The sequence below is a fragment of the Oratosquilla oratoria genome, chromosome 17, assembly GCF_046742065.1.
Source record: "Oratosquilla oratoria isolate Oo_2021 chromosome 17, ASM4674206v1, whole genome shotgun sequence".
In the NCBI taxonomy this organism is placed as follows: domain Eukaryota; kingdom Metazoa; phylum Arthropoda; class Malacostraca; order Stomatopoda; family Squillidae; genus Oratosquilla; species Oratosquilla oratoria.
Genome location: NC_134793.1, coordinates 33,474,746 through 33,482,245, shown reverse-complemented (window position 1 = coordinate 33,482,245; position 7,500 = coordinate 33,474,746).

The following is a 7,500-nucleotide window of genomic DNA, read 5'->3' as shown; positions in this document are numbered from 1 at the left end:
GCATAGATTTTTTTCAAGAACGATAGGAAGAATTTCAACCAGACCATAAGATATCGGTTTAAGAAGTAAATAGGCTAGAACTGGTTTACTAACAGAGTAGTTGACGAGTGTAATAGAGTTAGTAACCTTGTAGTTAGCACTGAAACAATTTGTTGTTTTAAGAGGAAATTGCATAAATTTTTGGATAGGGATGACGCGTGGTTAGGGACATAGAACTGCATAGTGTAAGCCTTATGGCACCTTCCTATCTCCTCCGTTCTTATATTCATATTTTCTTACGAAGGATGCGTTTCCCACGTGTAATTTGATGTTGAATCTTCAAGAGATTGAGGGATCTTCGACGATGTCACGAAGGCCCGACTTGAAGTGGATTTTCTCAGAAATTTGCCTTACGAAGAGAGACTTAGGCAACTTAACTTACACTCTCTGGAAAGACGCAGAGTGCGGGGTGATCTAATGGAGGTGTTCAAGTGGATCAAAGGTTTTGACAAGGGTGACGCAAACAAGGTCGTCATCATATTAAGACAACGGGGCAGGACTCGAAGTTATTTATTTAAGTTTGACAAATTTAGATTTAAGAAGGAAATAGGAAAGAATGGAACAGACTTAGTAACCATGTAGTGAGCGCTGAAACTATCGGTTGTTTTAAGAAACGGTTAGACAAATTTTATGGATGGGGATGACAGGTGGTAATGGACATGGAATTGTTTAGTGCAGGCCTCATGGTCTCTTGCAGTCTCCTTCATTCTTATGTTCTTATGTAAACCACCTCTGTAAGCTCTCTGTGTCACAGATTTTTTTTCTATTCTGTACAAGCTGTTCCAGTTTCCAGAGTAGACATGTTGAACTATCTCGTCGTAAAGTTCAGTATGAATACACTTTGACAGGTGGTTTTCCCTCAGACAGTTCATATTGAATGTTAAAACACTATTTCTGTTCAATATCTTTGTTTTTTGACAAGTCTATTTAATTGTGAACTTTAATCTTCCTGAAATACGAGAGTATCAATATTTTCACTCTATTTTCATCCAAATGGATGAAAGCCATGCGGATGTTTGTCCACCAAGCATAAATCTGTTAGCTATTTTGTAAGATTGTGTACTCTGATTTTTTTTGTGTTCGTATGTGCAAGCGTCCACGTGCAGTAAATACTGATGCGCTTATGTGAATATATCTGAATGCAATCACATATCTAGATACGCTTTCAGAAATATATATATTGTTGTGAAATGGAAAAGGAATTATAAGAGAAACATGAATGTGCGTGATAAAATATATTTACTCTTTCATATTAATATACTTTGAAAATTAATATATAAAGTTACATAGAAAAATAATTTTAGGTTTTCTTATTCTAGGACTGTATTAATTCTTCTTCTTTCTTTTCCTGTAGCTTTCAGACCGGAGAACCTAAACCATCACTACTTCTTAGCAGGAAGACGTCGGTGGGCTGGATTCTCTCTGCAAAAGTGTTAGAACGTATGTATGTGAATTATCAAAATTTCTAAGATCCACTGAGTTCCTTAATAAAGCGTTTATAAATTGTACCCATACTCAGACTCAAACTACAGAACTGCTTTATATAGAATAAGTAAGCAAATAATGATGATAGTAATAATAGTAATAGTAATAATAATGATAATAAAAATTATAATAATAATAATAATAATGATAATGATAATGATAATGATAATGATAATGATAATAGTAATAGTAATAATAATAATAGTAACAATAGTAACAATAGTAATAATAGTAATAATAGTAATAATAATAATAATAATAATAATAATAATAATAATAATAATAATAATAATAATAATAATAATAATAATAATAATAATAATAATTAATAATAATGAATAGTAGTAGTAGCAGTAGTAGTATTTGAATAGATAAAGACAAATGTAGATAACGTTATGATACTGAGGTCAATAGTTATGATAAGTTTATGACAATGATAAGTGGTTTGTGCATGGATACCATAGTATAACTTTTATGATAGTTACATAGTTCTGTAAACTCTGAAAGTTTCTGTAATCTGTTGTCTCACCAGAGAGCGACAGAGGCAATACCGTTGCACATCACCAGATAGCTTTCTGTAATGTTGTTGATCACTATTGACAACAAGATTGCAATAACATTTATATGTTACGTTGCAATCAAATTATATCTGTGAACTATCTCTCATTCGGTATGTATTCAATATATTTTAGTAACTTGAAAATCTGATAAATGTCACATTCAGAGTTACACATGCGCGCGCGCACACACTATAGACACACACACACACACACACACACACACACACACACACACACACACACACACACATATATATATATATATATATATATATATATATATATATATATATGTGTGTGTGTGTGTGTGTGTGTGTGTGTGTGTGTGTGTGTGTGTGTGTGTGTGTGTGTGTGTGTGTGTAACCCTGAAGACGAATCCCGGGCAGGGTTCGAAACGTCGGTAGTAAATTCTGTTATTCTGAGTCCAGTGTTTGACATTTTTCCGAGAGAAAAAAAAATATATATATATATATATATATATATATATATATATATATATATATATATATATATATATATATATATAATTGTATAACTTACGGGGAGAAGAATCCTTGGCTCTCGAGAATGTTGGTGGTAGGGTGACCTGGATTAACGGTGCGAAAACCGTACTCATCTGCGATGTACTGGACTTCAATGGGAATTCCTTCAGGAGACGTGTATCTGCAATGGGTTGAAGAAGCAACCAGTGACATAGGAGACTACTCTTTCGAATGAGAAAATTTAGGGCGTAGGACTCGTAAGCATTTTAATCTGGATTTATGTTGAATTTGTTTATCTACATTAATCCTTTAACTACCGCATGGGTTACCAGTAATTGGTTGAAATCGCCTAGCGGCAGTCGAAACTAAATGATAAGTATCATTCGCTGTGGAAAGTATTATTATCACGAACAAATCCAGGAGAGCAATACATGTATTACTTCGGTGTGCTAGATATTTTCTATATATATACGTATTAAGATTAGCACATCCAATCTGAATGCAGCTTGTATTTATTGAAATTGTAATGGGTAAACCTTGATAATATCAAAGTTGAAATCATGGTGGTTTATATTGTCTGGTCGACCACGTGCCGAGGATTTTGAGTTATTCTGATTCAAACACAGAACGAGGAGTGTATGAAGCTCAGTTATTGATATTCCTGTTTGTATATAAAATAGTAATCATGTATTTCAAAGCTACAACAAGTTAGTGTTGCTCAAAGAAACAATAGAAAAATTAAATATAACATTGAAATATTAGTTTCACTGAGATAGACGGTGGCTTTATCTTAAAAAGAAAATTGATTATTATTTTTCTTTGTGATTATTGATAATAGAACATTGCAAGTGGGTTATGGAGGAACATGTGGTATTCTGCAACTGGTATATTGAGGAATAAGTGAACTAAGTGCAGATTAGCGAAGTCAACTGAAAATACGCGTGAAATGACCGGAGATCTGTCAGGATCCCACGGGTCTGCGTCCTTACAAATTAAAGTCACCCCTCTTCTTACACACACTAATCCAATTATGATCTCGATTCATCTTCTGATTCTCTAAGGTGCATCCTAAGACTTGCCCACTCTTATAAGCCATCTTAACTACAGGTCCTTTTTGAAGACTATCTGGTGATTGAGTTACGCTCTTCAAAACCAGCATCAATTTACTTGTTTATTATTCACCACTACCTTATCAACCGCAGGTTCTGGGTAAGCTACATGTGCAATGGCGTTCACCAAGATACACAACTGATCGCAGCCAATCAGAGCAAGCCGAATGCAAACACAGGAATGCACTTACGAGTAGGATCCTGTAACCTCGACTGTGTTTGGTCCCGTGGGAACCTGCTGCTCTTGGCGGAAGATTCCGTTCCCGGTTTGATACCTGAGCGAGAGAAAGTGAGCATAAAGAAAAGATAAACGACGTTTCGGGAAACATATGCAGTCTCTAGTTATCTAGACACTTTATGAATGAAGGTTAATTTGAGTGTGTGTATGTGTGTGTGTGTGTGTGTGTGTGTGTGTGTGTGTGTGTGTGTGTGTGTGTGTGTGTGTGTGTCATTGAGTATGACTTTAAATCCGGAAATATAAACAATTTTCCCCATAAAATTATTCAGTAATGTAGAGTCGTGTGTGTGTGTGTGTGTGTGTGTGTGTGTGTGTGTGTGTGTGTGTGTGTGTGTGTGTGTGTGTGTGTGTGTGTGTGTGTGTGTGTGTGTCATTGAGTATGACTTTAAATCCAGAAATATAAACACTTTTCCCCATAAAATAATTCAATAATGTAGAGTCAGAAGAATAACCTATGATGTTTTCCCTGCCCATAAATGGTTTGTCCCTCGAACACCGTACCTGAAACGGTAAGATCCATCGGGATAAGGACCCTCCTTTATATCCTCCAGGATGGGAATGTGTTCGTAGTTAGGATTCACAAAGGGACCCCGAGCCACTGGAATCCGGTTTCCGAGAACCTGAAGGTTCTCTACATTGGGGTTCCTCAGGATGTGTTCTTGGGGCCCCCGAAGAACGCCGGGGACTCCAGCGGGAGGCGGTAGGGAACCTCGTGGGCTTGGAGGACCTTGCGGGCCTGGAGGACCTCTTGGAGCCGCAAGGTTGGCTCGAGCTACGCCTTCTTCGGCCAGGTTGATATTTCCAGGTTCGGGTGCACCAAATCCACCAGGCCCGAATCCACCAGGCCCGAATCCACCAGGCCCGAATCCACCGGGACCGAATCCTCCAGGACCGAAACCGACATCGTTCCCGTAGTCTCGGACCGGGAAACCGCGATCGTCAAAGCGAGGCTGAGGGAGATCCTGGCCCAAGCCGACTACGACCATGCACGACAGAACCAACTGCAAAAAGTCAACAAGAATGAAAACTTAAAATTAAAGAGGGAAAAAATCGGAGAAAGTCGCGTTGCCTTTTGTGCTTATCATTGTGGCTAATGAGATGTAAGGCGCCCGGACTGGTTAAGTTGATTCGTACATTACCTTTTGATAAAATCTCTCGACCGGACACTAGATATCACTAGATTTCTTCTTTCCGTCAACGGATTTTGGCTACCCCCCGTGTAAGGGGGAAAAAGCCTTTGGTATATGTATGTATGTATGTCAACGGATTGGCGCTCAGATGAATACTGATGGCCGATATCGTAATAAGAAAATGTGACTCCGTATGAAAATTATCAACATAAATTTAATATTAGATGAATCCAAACCTCGGAAAGGGTTTAATCTTGGTTGAAAGCGCTACATTGCACTGCTTGTTTGAACATCAAGGGCAAATGGCAGTCACTAATGATAAAACCAAAGCTTTCGTGTCCATAAACGAAGCCAAATGTGCTACTATAGCATAAAATATAGCAAGTAGGTTTACATCATATATTAGAAGGTATTTGAATAAGAATTATTACCATTCCAAGGTACAGAAATTTCCATTGGCCGGTCCAATGTTTAATCGTCTCCCAAACATAGACCTGTATAGAATCCAAAAAAGTGAAATAACTTTTTTCAAAACACAACCAAATCGACCACTTTGATTTAGTTCCAGTAACACACGATGGTACTTACCAATCGAAACATTATGCTGAACTGCAAACCGGACAGTTGGGAACTGATAAGACCGCAAGGGGACTTTTAAGAAGACTTGGTGCTGCAGCGAGATGCAAGAGCAGTGACACTGGCAGAGGAGAACACCTCCTGTTTTATAGGCGGAGACGCCGAAGAAGAAGAAGAAGGCGATGGAGGTGATCAAGGTCGAGGCGCGAAAGTTACGCAACTGGACCAAAGAAGACCGAGATTGGCCGTCGGAGCCGAGGCAATCTTACTCACGCGTCCTCCTCTTTCTCCTTTTCTTCCCTCTCACCCCTCCCCCTCTCCCCTCCTCCCTCCTTCCTCTGTGTCTTCTTTCCTCCCTTCCTGATTTCACTTCTCTTTGTGGAAGTCTTCCTCCTCCTCCTCCATTTCCCCTTCCTCTTCCTCCTCCTTTTCCTCTTCCTCTTCCTCCTACTCCTCTTCCTCTTCCTCCTCCTTTTCTTCACTCTCCCCACCCCCTCTCCCCTCCTCCCTCCTTCCTCTGTGTCTTCTTTCCTCCCTTCCTGATTTCACCTCTTTTTGTGGAAGTCTTCCTGCTCCTCCTTCTCCTCCTCTTCCTCTTTCTCCTCCTCCTTTTTTTCCCTCCCCCCTCTCCCCTTCTCCCTCCTTCCTCTGTGTCTTCCTTCCTCCCTTCCTGATTTCACTTCTCTTTGTGAAAGTCTTCCTCCTCCTCTTCCTCTTCCTCCTCCTCCTCCTCTTCCTCTTCCTCTTCCTCTTCCTCCTCCTCCTCCTCTTCCTCTTCCCCTTCCTCTTCCTCCTCCCTTCCTCTTCCCCTTCCTCTTCCCCTTCCTCTTCCTCTTACTCTTCCTCTTCCTCTTCTTCCTTTTCTTCCCTCTCCTCCTCCCTCCTTCCCCTGTGTCTTCTTTCCTCCCTTCCTGATTTCACCTCTCTTTGTGGAGTTCCTCTTTCTCCTCCTTCTCCTCTTCCTCTTCTTCGACATACTCCCTCTTTCTCTTCTTCCTCCTCCTCCTCCTCTTTCTCTTCTTCCTCCTCCTTATCTTCACTTCAGTTTTTCATACCTCTTCCTCTCTTTTCCCTCCTTCTAGCTCTTCTGTTCCCACCCTCCTTTTCCTTCTTTCTTCTTCTCCTGATTCTATTTCTCTTCGTGATACTCCTCCTCTTCCTCCTCATCCTCATCCTCCTCTGGCTCTCTTCACCTCTCAGCTTCTCTTCCCGCTTCCTCCCATCTTCCCTCCTCGTTCTCCTCCCCCTTCCCTCCTTTTCCCGTGTCTCCTTTATTTTCTTCCTCATTTCATCTCTCTCTATAAGAGTCCTCTTCCTCCTCCTCACTCTCTTTCCCTTCCTCCTCCTCATTTTCCCTCTCTTCCTCTTTCTACTATTCTCCCTTCCCCCATCTCCTCCACCACCTCCCTCCCCATCTCCCCCCCTTCCTCTCTTCCTCTTCCATCCTCTTACTCTTTTCCCTTCCTCCTCCTCCCCCACTCTCCCTTCCCTCTTCCCTCTTTTTATTATTCTCCCTTTCCCCTCCTCCATCCTCCTTTCTTCTGGCCCCATTGAGAGATGCCCGCCTTCAACTCCGCCCCCACTCTCTTCCCCCTCATCTTCCTTACTCCCACTCTCTCCCTCCCCCCTCCTCATACTCTCCTCCCTCCCCCTCCTCCCTCCTTTTACTGTTATCCCTTTCCCCTCCTCCATCCTCCCCCTCCCTCTGCCTACATTGAGAGATGTCCTCCTCACTCTCTTTCTCTTCATCTTCCTCTTACTCTCCCCTCTCTCCCTCTCCTCCTCCCTTCCACCTCCTCCCTCTCCCCTCTCTTCTCCTTCCTCATCCCCTCTCTCTGGTTCCATTGAGAGATTCCCTCCTTACTCTCTTCCCTCTCTATC